Source organism: Periplaneta americana, chromosome 11 (assembly GCF_040183065.1).
Source record: "Periplaneta americana isolate PAMFEO1 chromosome 11, P.americana_PAMFEO1_priV1, whole genome shotgun sequence".
Classification (NCBI taxonomy): domain Eukaryota; kingdom Metazoa; phylum Arthropoda; class Insecta; order Blattodea; family Blattidae; genus Periplaneta; species Periplaneta americana.
The window spans coordinates 45,459,569-45,474,623 of NC_091127.1; the positions used below are offsets into that span (position 1 = coordinate 45,459,569).

The following is a 15,055-nucleotide window of genomic DNA, read 5'->3' on the forward strand; positions in this document are numbered from 1 at the left end:
TGCATCTCTTATCCTCGGTGCACTGCGTAGCTGCTAGCGGGTATGCTCTCTATCTCTCCCTGCTGCACGACGGTGCACATGGGACGGCACCGCGTACCCGTTGCACATTTCAGCGAGTGCTGACGACCACTGGTTTTAATCTTGTAAATATATAGAACTTTAATCGATTACAAAGAAAACTGTACATTAGAGAGGGGATTTCCTGCTGTATTGTACAGAGTGTCCCATAATTCTGGAACAACACTTGAATTACTGAAAATGTTTTTTTCTTGTCCACAGAACAACTGAATGATGTCTTTAAGTAGAGGAACGTATTCAACTGATTCTGCGTGTTGGCGGCTGTAGTCATAGGGAGGTTTCCCATGAATTTAATGCTTTATACCAGCGAAGAAGAGTTCGTGCGCCGAGCCACTGTGTAACCTGCAACGTGCATAGCACCTGTGGAGGGGGGGCGGACACCCGAAGGGGAAATGAAGCAATTGTCTGACTCAGTAACGGATTTTCATTTTCCTTACGTCCAGCATTTAAATATAATTTTATACAGTACAAGGCTACAAACTAATGTTTCGTACGTACAACGAAAAGAGAAATGTACAAGAAAACAGGCCACATTATCACGACCTGAAATTAAGTGCCTTCAGAATGTCTCTGCGACAGAGTTTCAAAATCAGGAATTAAGTCATTTACTGCTAGACGTAGTTGATCACGAAGATGTTTGTCTGTCAGTCGTGATCTACATTTGGTTTTCACTATTTTCATTATTGAAAATAATTTTTCACAGACGGTTAGTTGTAGCGAACATGGCTTCAACAGAGCAAGCGAAAGAACGAAGCTTCGGATACTTATTTTTTGACAAAGATTTGAAAAGTTCAACATCTGTCAAATCCGTACATCTAGCTTTCATTGCAACATCACAATGTAAATCTATGAGTTCAAATTGAAGATCTAACCGCATCATTCGTACATCTGCTGAAAAAGGGTCGATGTACAGAGATATGTCATGCTCTAAATTTCTTAAATCATGAAATCTGTGTTCCACAAAATTCTTGTTTAAGAATGTTCAGCATCTCAATGTAATTATGTAATTTATGAGGAGCAATATTTGGAAGAAACTGTAAACATGGAAAATACTGGAGTATTCTCACCACATTGGCAGCAAAAAAAAAATGCGTCCTCTCATCCTACTTGAAACTTTCGTTTTTGTAGATGTACAGTACATGTAGGCTATTGGAGAGAGACATTGCGACGATACGTCACCCGCAGATCAGAGAAAAATACAAATAGAACGGAGTTTGACTCCAGTGAGTGAGAGGGTGGGAGTTGTGGGAGGTAGAAATGCACAGCTATCCTTGCGAGCCACAATGTGCTCGTGAGTCGCATTTTCGCCGCGGCTGCTTTATACTCAGAACAATCGCCAAGTCGTTAAAAATTAATTGAAACCGATTCCATCACAGACAAACCGCGTAGTAGATCACCGAAGACAGTATCTGATGAGCAGACAACGTGACATCGTTTTCGAAAAGCCCTAACAAGTCGATCCACAGAATGTCCACAGAGACGGACATCTCGAAAAGCAGCTTCCAGCGCGTATTGCACACCAACAAATGGCACCCACACAACTGCAACTGCTATAGATATTAACAGAGGATGTTCCAGATCGGAGACAGGAATTTTGTGAATGGACAGTGCAATAATGTGAGAGGGATGGCGATTTTTTTACCACTGTTCTTTGTACCGACGAAGCCAATTTCTAACCGCTAAAGTAATACGTTAGCAGCTTTTACTTGTTCTATACATTTCCTTAACTGGAATATTTGATTCAATTTTATTATTAACAGTAATATACCTCTTTTTGGTTTCAGTTAAAAATAAGGATAATATTTAAAGAAATAAAAAAAAAACAAAACCTATAAACATTAAAGATATTCAATCAAACCAAAATGACCAAACAAAGTATAATAAAATAAACGAAAAGAATAACGATGCAAACGGAGAAGTGAATAAGCAAAACAAGCGATTCACCAAACAACCCCAACTGGTTCGATGCATCAAAGGAACAAGGTGCCGACTGCCTTACGGTCCGGTGTGGCATTAAATTCATGGGCAATCTGCCTGTGACTACGGCCGTCAACAGGCAGAAACAGTCGAATACATTCCTCTTTACTTAACAGTTGTCCTGTGGACAAAGAAAAAACATTTTCAGTAATTCGCCTACGGTTCCAGACTTATGGGACACCTTGTATTTCGACCAGTATTTCCACCACACTTCTGGCCGGTTTCTGGTACACGTCAGTTAACTCTCAGTTACTTATGGCTGATAGGTACACAGTGAGCTCTGCACTAGTAGGTGCAAGACTTTTAAATTGAAGAACCGTGTGATAAACGTTACTGTACATGAACACTTCCAACTCAATCGTAATATGATTAAAAAAACAATAATTTTTGGTATTTGGCGTGATTATCGAGGTAAATAATACTAGTGGAGAGAGAGCTAGATGTAACTTCTGCTTCAAAATTGCAACCGTTTTCAGCTGCGGTGGCTATGGCAGCCATATTGATAAACATATTAAAATATTTTACATTCGTCCACATGAATGCTTTCACGTATTCAAATGAATCTTTTCAGAGCCCGAAATGCCATTGGCATTCGTAGAAAACCCAAAAATAAAATATTCCTTGACTGACGACATACAATCTTAAGTTGATGACGAAAATTAAACGAGAGATGTTCGAAATTGCCTTTACAAACACACATTATTATCGTAATATGTCATAGAAAGTAAAACATTTACCGTAAGTTATGTGAATAAATCGCCAAAGTTTTAAAACTATACTGATAATATAGTGAATTAATTTACTGCAGTCTGTATTATTATAGTTTACGAAACTGTAATGCAGTAGCGCCTCATGTCAGTATTTGTTCGAATCAGTACTAACAGCCAGGTAAGGCCGAGGTATAGTTACCAGTTGAAGCACAGATAACTATAAAGATTACGATAACTGTTGTTTCGGAAACTCATTTTAAACATATAAGCATGCTAAATCATAGATAACTCTGTACAGGTAACTGTCTTTCCAGAAACCGGGCATTAATGAGGATTTGAACCAGTGTTTAGTCATGAAAAGCCGGGTTTCTAATCGTTCGGCTAAGGATTTAAAGAAGAGGAATGGCTTATTTTTGTAAATTTGCGTGTTCATCTTAACCCAAGTACGTATCAACAGGTTGGAAGCGTGAAAGGCATAAAATAATTTAAATAGCAACATACGTATTCTCATTTCTCTTTTTTTTTTTTGTTCCACGATCCTGGAAACCGGGAGTCATTTCATGAATTCACACGCATACAAGAAAGGGCTGGAACAAATGACTAAATATTCTCGTTGGGAAGCGAGTTATAAAAAACGGTCGTTTTAATATGAAAACATGTGTACGCACTCTACATTTATAGTGGCATAATATTTTTTTTTTATTTGGCTGCGTGAACTATAAAGCACTTGAACAGTTTCACGGTTCTTTCAGAGTCGAGCTCTCCCGGCAGGGCTTGAAAGCTTGCCAGAATCGCTGAGTATATTTACTCAGGATGAGTCTTTCTCTCCACTTGTTTTGTGGAGTAGATGAAATGGGAGTACTTGCTGATATGGCCGCCTAGGAGGGGGCGACCGTGCTTCAAATCAAATGTGGGGTTTAACTCCAGCGCCTCCGAGAATACTTCTTTTTTAATTTCTCAAAATACAGAATGTGGAGAAAGTTTGTGATTCGCTATTTTCCAAGTGGTAGCGTACTAGATGCAAACTCAGCGAATCAGGCTTGTATTTCTAGGAGAGGAAAGGAGATTTATCGTCTTTATAAAAGGACTATTAGCCTTTTATTTACCGACTGTCAGTGGCAATTTATACGAATAATGTCTTCTGATAAGCTGAGGTTTCTTCTCATGTAAAAATCTTCATGAACAAAGTAAAAATTCTAACAAAACCCTGCATTTGAAGTTCTTACATATTTTTGTATTGCCAAGCTGAACATTTCATAGTTTCATTTTCTTTTAAATTTCATTATACCGATAATCACTATTTCATAATTAGACTTAACAATAACTAATTTAAGTTTTGCAACATAACACTCCCTCGCCAGTCTTAGAAAGTAGGCCTATATAATTATTGTAAAGTTACAGAAATATCGACTTCATTATTTTTACAGAAACATAATATTTTCAGCTTTTCACATAATAAAGAGTTGTATCCGACATGCTGTATACAGAGGCAATATTCATCCATTTAATCATCGTGACATTCTACGTATGTAGATCACTTCCCATCATGCACCGAGGGCAACGTTACGGCGGCAAAAATATTTACAATTATGGCGGGTCACTCCTAGATGGAGATGCTTGGATGAAGAACGCGAATTCAAGTATATACCTGCCATTAGATAAAAAAAAAACTAATAGATACGTAGTAATAAAGTATAAGTGTAGAAGACGCTTTTGTGGGAGACAATTTTTTTCATATTTTTATTATTAAGTTGAATTGTAATGTACTGTAGTAGAATACATTCCATATACAAGGTGTTCGACAAGTTCCGCATCATAGAAATGTTATGTTATGTTTTATTTAACGACGCTCGCAACTGCAGAGGTTATATCAGCGTCGCCGGATGTGCCGGAATTTTGTCCCGCAGGAGTTCTTTTACATGCCAGTAAATCTACTGACATGAGCCTGTCGCATTTAAGCACACTTAAATGCCGTCGACCTGGCCCGGGATCGAACCCGCAACCTTGGGCATAAAAGGCCAGCGCTATACCAACTTGCCAACCAGATCGACTCGCATCATAGAGATATTACAAAACCTGTTATTTTATTTATTTCAGTTAATTAATTAGTTAATTGATTTTATTTATTTATTCGTTCATTCATTGATTTGTTCATTATTAATTAATTTATTTACGTATTTATTTATTTAATAATTTATTTACCTATTTATTTATTTACTATTTATTTATTTATTAGTTTATTTATTTACTTATTTATTCATTTATTTATTTATTTAGTTATTCATTCATTTATTTACTTATTTATTTATTTGGTTACTTATTTATCTATTTATTTATTTATTTTATTTATATTATTATTTATTTATTTATTTATTTATTTATTTACTCATTTATTTGCGAATCATGCTGAAATAAAGTTTCTGTGCAGACGTGAGGATTGGTCACAGAGATTGGTGGCAGCCGAATTTAACAGACGTCATTCAGGCAGAAGTGCGCGTCAAAGTAGTCTCTCTCCACTACTGGATAAGTTCAAGACAACGGGATCGGTCAATGATTTGCCTTTCACGGAAATGTGAATGGAGAAATGTATCCCATAATGTTGGGAGATCAACTTATGCCGGAAGTGTATGTGCTAGGCAAAAACCACATTAGTTTATGCGAGATGATGCTCCACCAATGTCACACCTGTGTGGAACTGGTTCGACGACAACTTTTCCGATTGGTGGATAGGCCTCAGAGGACCTGGAGAATGGGCTCCCAGGTCTCCTGACTTAAATCGAATTAACTTTGCTTCCTGGGGTTATCATAACGAAAAGGTATACAAAGTGAAGAATTGTGACCTGCAAAATCTACGAACACGGATCGAGGAAGTGTCGTGAAATCACCGCGTTGTACATAGCAAGAAGTTCCTCTTCCAGACATGTTTGGAAATTGGAAGGGGGTCATATTCAATATATTTTATGATATAGCCTATAATGCAGAACTGTGACACTTTGTATGTTGATCGATAATTGAATTGCATCAAATCGTGAAAAGTTTTGAATGGAACTGTATGAAGACGTGAAATTATTTGAATTAATAAACAGATGTTATGCATATGGCAATAGCAAGAACAAGTATGTTGTCCTAAATTTTACATATTAATTACTGTGTTTACTTTCAGATTTCTTTAGTGTATTTATAAGCTCTCATATTATATGAAAAATTCAATACTTTATTTCAAATAATGAGTTCTTTATACGAGACAGAAGTGACTAACAAGACACCGTTATAATATTTAAAAATTATTCTTTTCAAAGTTTAATACGCTTATTTTTAACTTGCATGACGCACCTAACTAATATTTAGTCGTGCCAATGTTTGACATGCATGTTCTCTCCACTGAAGACACATCTCCATTTCAAATGCACAAAAACATAGACAGTAAAGAGTTACGTAAGTTCACGTTGCATTACCTGCAAGGTTGTTCACCTCCGCTATCACCTGGGAGCAAGAGATGATTTGCACTCTCTGCCTCTGACTTAATTTATAATTAAAACAGTCTGCATTACGCCATCGCTGTTCTGTGTACTCAAAGATAGAGTGACACGTGCCTCTGTGTCTTCTTACTGCGAGAGAAATGAGAAGGTGAGGGAGATTCACGATTTCTGTATGCAAATTCATTTCAGCTGATGTAAGATTTCACGCCGTCAGTGTGTATGAACTGTCAGGCTTTGACAAATGTCGATGAAGTCACTGGCATTGGGAAAAAGCAAGAGCTTTCTATTAAGTTCAATGCCATGTTTTCAGCGCTACACTCTTGCGCGAAGAGAAGAACGCGAAACTCGATGTGAATATTATAAACATCAACTCACATTTTTAATAAATCGTCAGTGTTTGTTACTATTTTTTAGATGTTCATCGAACTTGCTTTACATCACTTGCCTATCACATGACTAACATCGGCGTTCAAAATTAATAGATGGGAGAAGAAACTCTTACAATCCAAAGGCCAAGGACACCGTATGAATACCCAAGTGCCTATAAATCTAAAAATTTTGTTGGTGCACTTCATTACGTGTTTGCATTAAAAATTCCACAAGACTGTACACTGTATATATAGACATACACACTTGCATACATATCCATTATTCAGGCACGAGGACTAATGCATGAATGAATATCATGTTTATGTTTTATGATATATACATACGTACACACATACAATACAATACAAACATACACACATTTTTTTTAATTATGGTTTATTTAACGACGCTCGCAACTGCAAAGGTTATATCAGCGTTGCCGGTGTGCCGGATTTTTGTCCCACAGGAGTTCTTTTACATGCCAGTAAATCTACTGTCGCATTTAAACACTTAAATGCCATCGACCTCGGCCGGGAACGAACCCGCACCCTCGAGCATAGAAGGCCAGCGCTATCCAACTACGCTACCGAGAGCGACTAAATACATACATATATACATTTTTTTAACTATGGTTTATTTAACGACGCTCGCAACTGCAGAGGTTATATCAGCGTCGCTGGTATGCCGGATTTTTGTCCCACAGGAGTTCTTTTACATGCCAATAAATCTGCCTGTCGCATTTAAACACTTAAATACCATCGACCTTGACCGGGAACGAACCCGCAACCTCGAGCATAGAAGGCCAGCGCCATACCAACTACGCTACCGAGGGCGACTACATACATACATACATACATACATACATACATACATACATACATACATACAGTAGCGGTGCGTCAATAAGTGCACAAGAGCATGTGAACACCTTGTTTCCGTTAATGGACGGCTATTTTTTATCATTTAATGTCGTATTGACATACTGGGAATATATAATATCCGAATCGAATAGTTTAAACTTCCCGCAACTTTCACAGACTTCAAGTATAAATTTGGCAACGTACGTTCACATGCAAGTCGTGCTCTCATCAAGGATGTTACACGTCTTGACACGCATGCGGGGGACAAAATATCTGTAGCTGGCCGCTTATGACTCGTCAAGAGCACAAGGCGTTAAGTGAACATGGAATCTATCCTGCAGATGTCAGGTGTGTCAATCCGTTCCCTAGGTAGGAAGTAGTGTGTATTTTATCCTAAAGGTGTCAGCATTTCTCACTGTCGGAGCTTTATTTTGTAAGGGTGTGTGTACAGTGTTGCTAAGGGATTATAGTTTGTAAATTTCTATACTTCAGAATACTTTAGTTAGTTACACGTGCCATGCTATAATGACATCCTACAAGACAAACGTTGTGATCAACTGTAACAATATAATTTTTATTATTATTATTATTATTATTATTATTATTATTATTATTATTATTATTGTTACTATTTTTAAGAATGGTAAAAAAATGTTGTTTCCAATTATAGACCTATTTCAATATTAAATAATTTCTAAAAATTAAAAAAAAAAAAAAAATAACAAACATGTTTCATTTTATGTTAAGAATAAAATTAATTCAGCCCAACATGGTTTTACTAAAGGTAAATCAACAACTACAAACTTAGTATCCTACCTTAATCTTGTTTTGCCTGTTGTTGAAACTCAAGGTCAAATTGACTCAATTTATATTGACTTTAGCAAAGCGTTTGATGTACCTCACAATATTTTGATAAATAAATGAAAAAACTTTGGTCTCTCTTCTAACTACGTGAGCTGGTTTGAAAACTATTTAACTAATAGACAATGTTGTGTTTTCGTCTAGGTGATTATCTCTCTGACCCATTTAATTGTTTATGTGGAGTTCCCCAAGGATCTATATTGGGTCCTCTATTATTTTTATTATTTATTGATGACATATGTAAAAGAATAAGTTCAAACTACCTTTATTTGCTGATGATCTCAAAATCTTTTGCTCAATAAATAGTTCTGCCGATTGCTAGACTCTTCAAAATGATATTAACTCTATTGAACTTTGGTCTGACATTAATGGAATGAAAATTAATGAAACAAAAACTTTTGTCATTTCGTGCTCTCGAAAAACTACTTCCATAAAATTTAATTATTCTCTTAATAACGTCTGTATTATTAGGAAAAATTCTATTAAAGATCTTGGTGTACTACTCAATTCTAAATTATACTTTCACGATCATGTTCAATATATTTATAATCATTCAATAAGAATGCTTGGTTTAATAAGGTCTATAACTTATTCTTTTTCTATTAATTCTATACTTTACTTTGGTTCGCTCTAAACTTGAATGTGCATCTGTAGTCTGGAATTCCATTACTTCAACCGATTCGGTTAAATTAGAAAATATTCAGAGAAAATTTATTTCCTTATGTGCTTTTCGATATATACCCAATTCCTCTGACTTTAACTATGAGATTACCTGTAAATATTTTAACTGTTGTAGCCTTTATGCTACACGTCTAAATCTTGATTATCAATTTGTTTGCAAAGTTATCAAGGGTGATATTGATTGTGAGTCTATCATAAACAATATCGGCCTTCGTATTCCTACAAAAGGTTTAAGATTTCAAAAAAAAATTTTATAACAGAAATTCAAAATCACTTTCTCCAGTCTGTAGATGCATAAAATATGCCAATTTGCATGGGCACAATTTAGATCCTTTTAAGGTTTAGTTTCGTTTTGATTATTAGTTTTTACTGTTCTTGTTCTCAATTTTATTTATGTATGTTTTTGTTATTTAAGATATTATTTATTTTGTTTTGCACCTTTGTATCTTCTGTTTGTGTATTGTGCTGAACTATAATTAGCCTCTGGCTGTTGTTCAGCACACAAATATTAATAATAAATAAATAAATGAATAAATAATAAATTATATTTTGAATTTATGCATGGATTTTTTTCGATATTGAGACGTTAGAATTATGACATTTATATTAAACCTATTAATTTTAACTAATGATTTCTCTTTGGTCACTGCATGCATACATACATACATACATGCATACATACATACATACATACATACATACATACATACATACATACATACATACATACATGCATACATACATAAACACACAGACACACTATTACGTAACACTTGTCAATTCTTGAAAGAATTTGCAGTCTGAATGTTTAAATTTCTTCAAATTTGTAGTAACAACTTCGCTGTCTGTTGTCGCCGGCAGAATTCCGTTCGCGCACATCGACTTCTGCACTTGAATCGCTGGCGCTTGAAAGACAATTTATTGCGAATTCAGATCAATTTGCTTAATGGTTTGATTGGCTCGAACTGACCTTGCAGCGCATTCAAAGCGAGAGGTCCACCTTCAAGAAGGTCGATGCCTTGGGGGTTTGCACCATATCCTGCAGGTACTACATTAACATAAAAGCCTCTCTATCAAATACGGAAATGAAACTCCTACATAATTTGTGTCATGAGACTGATTTGTTTGTTCGATATGTCAAAACACGTAGATATCTCACGGCGACTATTGTGTGAATCTATTTATAGCTGCAGATCTGTTAGTGAGGAAGAATGAAAAACAAACGCAAAAAAGGAAAAAAAAAATTAGAAAAAAAAAATTATAAAATCTGAAATAAACAAGAAAGGAAAAAGAATAAAGGGAATTAATAACATTTTTAGCTTATAATGAAAACAAGAAAATGAAATATAAAATAAAAAACGAATGAAAGAAAGAAAAGAGGGAAAGAGAAAATAGAAACTCGACAGGGAAGGAAATGGCAAGGCAAAAATAAAAAAGGAAGAAAGAGGAATGATACGGAAAAAGGAGAGGGGAAAACGAAAAAAGAGAAAAAAGAAAAAGGAAATAGGAGAAACAAAATGAACGATAAAAAGAGAAAAAAAGAAAAGTCATATAGGAAAAAGATAACGGGAATAAAGATAAAAAGAGAAAGAAAATAGAAATAAAAGTAATGAAAAGGGTACGATACAGAGATGGTGAAAAAAAGAGGACAAATGAAAAGGGAAAAAGAAACAAAAAAAAAGAAAATGGAAATGAAAAGAGGAAAAATTGGAGGAATGGAAAGGGAAAAGAAAAGAAAGAAAAGGATAGGGAATGGGTAAAATAAAAATGGGAAAGGAAAGGGAAATAGGAAAAGTAAATGGGGTAAATAGAAAGGAAAAGAAAAGGTAAAAATGGAAAAGGGAAGGAGAGAAATGTAAAAAGAAAAGACGGAGATGGCAGAAATGAAAAAGCAAAAGAAAAGAGGTTAAATGAAAAGAAAACAAGGAAAATGAGAAGGTAAGACGAAAGGGAAGAAAGAAAAAGGATATATGAGAAAAGAAAAGGAAAAAGTAAGGAGAGGAATAAAATAGGAAAAAAAATGAAAAAGGGATGTAGGCTTAAGAGAGTGAAGGAAAATAAAATAGGGAAATGAAACGAGGAAGTAGGCCTGAGGGCGAGGAAGAATATTAAAGAAGGGAAATGAAAGGGATATTAGGTCTAAGAGAGAGAAGAAATATAAAATAGGGTAAATGAAAGGGAGACGTAGACCTAAGGGAGAGGAAGAATATAAAATAAAAGAAAGTGAAAGGCAAAGTAGGTCTAAGAGAGAGAAGAAATATAAAATAGGGTAAATGAAAGGGAGAAGTAGGCCTAAGGGAGAGGAAGAATATAAAATAATGAAAAGTGAAAGGGGAAAGTAGGTCTAAGAGAGAGAAGAAATATAAAATAGGGTAAATGAAAGGGAGAAGTAGGCCTAAGGGAGAGGAAGAATATAAAATAATGGAAATGAAAGGAAAAGTAGGTCTAAGAGTGAGAAGAAATATAAAATAAGGTAAATGAAAGGGAGATGCAGGCCTAAGGGAGAGGAAGAATATAAAATAATGGAAATGAAAGGAAAAGTAGGTCTAAGAGAGAGAAGAAATATAAAATAGGGTAAATGAAAGGGAGAAGTAGGCCTAAGGGAGAGGAAGAATATAAAATAAAAGAAAGGGAAAGTAGGTCTAAGAGAGAGAAGAAATATAAAATAGGATAAATGAAAGGGAGAAGTAGGCCTAAGGGAGAGGAAGAATATAAAATAATGAAAAGTGAAAGGAAAAGTAGGTCTAAGAGAGAGAAGAAATATAAAATAGGGTAAATGAAAGGGAGAAGTAGGCCTAAGGGAGAGGAAGAATATAAAATAATGGAAATGAAAGGAAAAGTAGGTCTAAGAGTGAGAAGAAATATAAAATAGGGTAAATGAAAGGGAGATGCAGGCCTAAGGGAGAGGAAGAATATAAAATAATGGAAATGAAAGGAAAAGTAGGTCTAAGAGAGAGAAGAAATATAAAATAGGGAAAATGAAAGGGAGAAGTAGGTCTAAGGGAAAGAAAGAATATAAAATAATGGAAATGAAAGGAAAAGTAGGTCTAAGAGAGAGAAGAAATATAAAATGGGTTAAATGAAAGGGAAAAGTAGGCCTAAGGGAGAGGAAGAATATAAAACAATGGAAATGAATGGGAAATTAGGTTTAAGAGAGAGAAGAAATATAAAAATAGGGTAAATGAAAGGGAGAAGTAGGCCTAAGGGAGAGGAAGAATATAAAATAATGGAAATGAATGGGAAATTAGGTCTAAGAGAGAGAAGAAATATAAAAATAGGGTAAATGAAAGGGAGAAGTAGGCCTAAGGGAGAGGAAGGATATAAAATAATGGAAGTGAAACGGAAAGTAGGTCTAAGAGAGAGAAGAAATACAAAATAGGGTAAATGAAAGGGAGAAGTAGGTCTAAGGGAGAGGAAGAATATAAAATAATGGAAGTGAAAGGGAAAGTAGGTCTAAGAGAGAGAAGAAATATAAAATAGGGTAAATGAAAGGGAGAAGTAGGCCTAAGGGAGAGGAAGAATATAAAATAATGGAAATGAAAGGAAAAGTAGGTCTAAGAGAGAGAAGAAATATAAAAATAGGGTAAATGAAAGGGACAAGTAGGCCTAAGGGAGAGGAAGAATATAAAATAATGGAAGTGAAACGGAAGTAGGTCTAAGAGAGAGAAGAAATATAAAATAGGGTAAATGAAAGTAGAAGTAGGCCTAAGGGAGAGGAAGAATATAAAATAATGGAAATGAAAGGAAAAGTAGGTCTAAGAGAGAAAAGAAATATAAAATGGGGTAAATGAAAGGGAGAAGTAGGCCTAAGGGAGAGGAAGAATATAAAATAATGGAAATGAATGGGAAATTAGGTCTAAGAGAGAGAAGAAATATAAAAATAGGGTAAATGAAAGGGAGAAGTAGGCCTAAGGGAGAGGAAGAATATAACATAATGGAAATGAAAGGAAAAGTAGGTCTAAGAGAGAGAAGAAATATAAAATGGGGTAAATGAAAGGGAGAAGTAGGCCTAAGGGAGAGGAAGAATATAAAATAATTGGAAATGAAAGGAAAAGTAGGTCTAAGAGAGAGAAGAAATATAAAATGGGGTACATGAAAGGGAGAAGTAGGCCTAAGGGAGAGGAAGAATATAAAATAATGGAAATGAATGGGAAATTAGGTCTAAGAGAGAGAAGAAATATAAAAATAGGGTAAATGAAAGGGAGAAGTAGGCCTAAGGGAGAGGAAGAATATAAAATAATGGAAGTGAAACGGAAAGTAGGTCGGTCTAAGAGAGAGAAGAAATACAAAATAGGGTAAATGAAAGGGAGAAGTAGGTCTAAGGGAGAGGAAGAATATAAAATAATTTAAATGAAAGGAAAAGTAGGTCTAAGAGGGAGAAGAAATATAAAAATAGGGTAAATGAAAGGGAGAAGTAGGCTTAAGGGAGAGGAAGAATATAAAATAATGGAAGTGAAACGGAAAGTAGGTATAAGAGAGAGAAGAAATATAAAATAGGGTAAATGAAAAGAAGAAGTAGGCCTAAGGGAAAGGAAGAATATAAAACAATGGAAATGAAAGGAAAAGTAGGTCTAAGAGAGAGAAGAAATATAAAATAGGGTAAATGAAAGGGATAAGTAGGCCTAAGGGAGAGGAAGAATATAAAATAATGGAAATGAAAGGAAAAGTAGGTCTAAGAGAGAGAAGAAATATAAAATAGGGGAAATGAAAGGGAAAAAAGAAAAGAATGAAGAAATTAAAATGAAATAGGAAAAAATAAAAATTAAAAGTAAAAAGGAGAAGAATACCATGAAATTGGGAGAGTGGGATGCAAACGAAAACTATACTGAAGGATTTGGAAAGAATTTGTCGTATGAACCCAACACATCTTTGTAACTATACTCTAACCGCTGCGTATCCCAGGGTGGCAAGAAACAAAGTTATCAAAATAGTTTTGATCTACATTGAACATTTAAATATTCTGAGGAAGCAATATTGAGAACATATCTACGTATTTCACTGATTCATAATAAGAATGAATCGCACATCAAAACAATGAGAAAGGCTTGGTTGATTCCCATGGAACTCTGTGACCTGTAAGGTGACTTTGCTCTATCCCTCCGTAAAGGTTGTGTAATTCTGCCTTCTGAGTCAGACGGACTTTTGGCTGTAATTATAGTATAACCGAAATAACTGAGAAGACAATATGATGAGGCACAGGATTATGACATCATTGCTTCTCGTTCTTGAGCCCGAAGCCGGATTCTGATGTGTTGGGATTCACAGCTCGATGCAATTACCGCATGATTTCCAGCAGGTGGCGGTGACGGCATCCTAAATGACGTCACATCCTAAGGCTTATTCTTGTTTCTTACACGAAATGCGCGTCTTCACGCCTCATTATTCCATTTCGATTTCTTCAAGGAAATGATTTCTGTCGATTTGAAACAGGAAATGAGTCAATTCCTACTGTTATTAAGTCAAGTATGCTGATTTGTTTACTGCAGTAATGACAGGCTTCGTGTTTGCTCTGTGCAATCAAAGCTCACGGAATTCGGTTGTCATGATGAGCGTGTCATTATCTTGTTTCTATCCTTAAAGTGGTTGGAACTTTTTGTTCTCTTAATTTTTCGTATATCCCTTCCGATTACATCAGACAAAAATTACTGTATGTCAGTTTTATATCACTGAAATTAATTAATAGGCATCGTTTAACGTTTTAAACACTGGATTTATCGACATTAATTTGCTAACTGCTGGAATTTTAGATTCATATTTGAAGTTGAGTCCGAAGTGTCTAGTGGCAAATAACACTGGTATGTATGGGTTTTGTTGTTTTGAAAAAAAAAAAACAATTGTGAATAAGTCCACAAACGATTAGGAAAAACACGGAACTTTTACTTGAAGCAAGAAAAGCGATAGGTTTGAAGTAAATTCCGAAAAGACAAAGTCCCGTCCCGTGACCAGAATATTGTACGAAATGGAAATATAAAAATTGGAGATTTATCCTTCGAAGAGGTGGAAAAATTCAAATATCTTGGAGCAACAGTAACAGATATAA

The 15,055-nt window shown here is 35.1% G+C and overlaps 1 protein-coding gene across 3 annotated transcripts in view; it reads left to right on the forward strand.

Annotated features, from left to right (window-relative positions):
* The window catches only part of LOC138708969 (octopamine receptor beta-2R-like), a 793,399-nt gene that overhangs the window by 493,789 nt on the left and 284,555 nt on the right, over positions 1 to 15,055 (forward strand). The window lies entirely within an intron of this gene.